Consider the following 3,348-nt stretch of genomic DNA (forward strand, 5'->3'; position numbering starts at 1 on the left):
AGTTTCTTCCGATTGTGGGTAATGACCAGATTTTGCTGTCCTGGACCATGACCAAGCAGCTCAGATTAAGAGCCCCCACCCCCACCCCTGGAGTACCATTAGCTTAAATGACATTCCTGTAGTTTCCCACAAAAATAAAATAAGCCTGACACTAGTCAGGTGACATATTTATAATGTTTGCAATGCAATATTAATAATATTATCAGGAAAAGGGTGCACACATCTGTTGGGTCCAAACAGCCCCACAATCACTCAGTCAGCCAACCATTGATCACAGAGACTCAAAAACATCTTGCATTGCTCGTTAAACCAGCTATAAACACACAGCACCGAAGTGAGTGAAAAAAACATTTGTCTGAAGACATTTGCCCTCTTTGCCCTGTTGGTAATCCAGTCTTATGTACATTCTGTAACTAATTACGTACCCTGAGCAGGAAGGGATGCCTCCCTCTTGAGACAATTCCACCCATTGTTTGATGATCTTTGCACTTTAGTTTTCGGTTCCCTGTCTGTTCATGAGCTAGATGATGTACATTAACCCTAACCCTGAGAAACCCATCACCAACATCCTATACATAGATATGCGTCAAGCTATGTAGACACTGAAGTACACTCACGCTTGTCATGCTTCTCTAAACTGTTTCATTACACAAACTTGAAATTTAAATTTCCGATTAATAGATCCTTCTTTCCCCAGTTTCTTAAATAAATTGTCAAAGTTGGATAGGTTTGCTTATTTCATTACAGCCAATGTTGACTTATTGGTTTGACCTACACGCATCTGCTCTCCAGAAGAATCTTATTATTTTTTCACCAAATTTCTGAGATCATTTGTATCTGGCACTGATGGTGTGAATTGTCCTGCAACTAAGTCTCCAGTCATTTTGAAAAACCAAGTAAGACGAGAGTTGCTTTGCTGTGCTTTCATTGCACATACCGGTGAGCAGCATCATAAAACTGGTGGGTGTAATAAAATTGATTCAGGAATTAATTAAAGAGCGGTACTCAGATTGGGCTGAGAATACCTGGTTCTTTTTATTGGATCATTCATTGCAGTTTTACTTTTTTCATTAAGGGCCAAACATGCTGGTTTTGTACATTTGTGGACACACTCTCCCAAAGGCTGAAAATAAGAAACAGGAAACTTCTCTACTCGGAAGAAACAAGGTCAGATTTTTCCAACTTAACAAGAATACTGAACTGGATAAGACGGAATAACTGGAGGTTTTAATATGAGCATTACTAATCAGGTTTCAAACTAAAAAAATTAACACAGCCCATGTCCTCCTCTTTAAGACCCCATCCACAACTCAAACCTGGCTCAGAGGTAGAGCGGGTTGCGTGTCCACTGATCGCCCGAAGTGGGTGGTATCGATCCCGGCTGCATGTCAACAATGTCCTTTGAAACAAGAACACTCCACCACCCCAAATGGCTCCACATGAGTGTGAATTGAATGATTCAGTTTCTGATCCGTCGTGAGCCAGTTGGCACCTCACATGGCCAGGCCACTTCCATCAGTGCTTATGAATGCTGTATGAATGGGTGTGTGAGTGGGGTCAGTGTAGTCATGTAGTGCCTACACGACTACAAACTATTAACAAGATGATCAATCTAGCGGGCGAGGCAAATAAAGTTGCGATTGATAGGATCCTGCTGTATATTGAGATCATGGCCCCCATTGCAATTAAAACACCTGATGGAATCTCCTTCCTTACAATTTAGCTACAGCACTGTCAGATCAACAATCTGCTGGTAGCCGAAGGGCTTTTAATGCAAATGCATAATAATGCATGCATTTACTAATTTCATTCTTCCCTGGAGCTTTTTCGTGCAAGGGTGAATGTGGCACGTAGGTAAAAGCGCTTTGAGTGTGCAGAAGACCTAGACATAGGGCCTATACTATCTCGCACAAGGGTCTCTTACTTATATGCAATCTCTATTTACCACGCTTCTAGAGCGGCTGCTCTTCCGGCTGCTCGGACCACTACCGGGGGAGCCACGAAGACTACTTGGGTGGCCGCTAACGTACCTACGCGGCTACTAGCTATGAGTTTGTTGAGTGGTACCCGTTGCCCTACTAGATGCTCTGAGCCTGCCTCCACGTGCTAAGTAATAATGATCATATACATTTACTTATGACATGTCACCATTATCACTATAAAGGAGGCCAGAGAGGTTATAAGGGCTGTTAACTAAACATCTGACACATCTGAGCAAGACAGAACAGCAGAGGAAGAGGGGTAGAAGCCATCGTATTGAGTGTTTGCTATGAATCTGAGCGTTGAGTCGAAAACTTTATAATATTTTTTAGCTTTAAAAAGCTCGCTAAAGAATGAGTAGCTCTGAGCTTATAGGTAGAACATCTTAGCTCTAATCGTTTATTAAATTGCTTAAGCGGGTAATATTAATCCGCTGATAACATAAATCTAGACATCTTAATTTGAGCTTGGCTTTTATCGTGCTTCACGCTTAGACAGATCCTCGATCTCATGCATCACAGGACTGCATGTCTACTATACAGGACAGGAAGTAAACCGGAAATGACTCACGTACTTAAATCGGCATAGATCTAAGATAACTTAAGTCACTATCTCAACTCTAATTCATTTACACACTAGAGGAAATTCTAGCTTTTAATCATGTCTAGAGTCTCCGTATAAACTAATATCTAGTTGTAAATTACAACTATTAAAGTATGCAAATTTCATTGTTAGTAGTAAAGTACACAGTGAATGTATGACACTTATTCCTAGTGTGTATAATATTGGATTAATGTGATCTTGGACCTCTGCTGCCCCATACTCATGGAGCACCCCTTTCTTGGGAGTCTTCTGCTTTGTTTTCTTGTCGTATCCCCTACCTCAATCCACTTTTCACATCCCTCTACATGTTTCACCTATCTACCCATTCACACCCATGGCCTCCTTCCAGCATCGGGTCTCTTTAATCTTGGGTATATTCCAACATTTCCAGATGGGACCCAATGAACCCACACGCTGTAATTCCCCTTCTGGAGTATAATTATAGTGGACAGCCCGCTCTACACGCTATCATTTCACCACTCTCTCTCTTCTCCTCACCAATGTGTACACTATTAATCCACTGGAGAGTGGCCCATTGGTATCATTAGCACAACTTTTGGATGATTGGTAAACCTGGAGGTGGTATTCTCTTGCCTCCTATACCGTCATCTTAATAATGAAAAATTCAGAAGTCTTTTTTCCGTAACTCTTTGTTCTTACCCATGCTGGTAAGTCTGAACACTGCATTTCATATGATCTGCTCTCATAGTTTTCGTAAGACAAAATTCTAAAATTTTTTGAAAGGCTGAACGATTGAATGTGTTG

Source organism: Morone saxatilis, unplaced genomic scaffold (assembly GCF_004916995.1).
Source record: "Morone saxatilis isolate NCDOM2014 unplaced genomic scaffold, NCSU_SB_2.0 Contig7, whole genome shotgun sequence".
Taxonomy (NCBI): Eukaryota; Metazoa; Chordata; class Actinopteri; family Moronidae; genus Morone; species Morone saxatilis.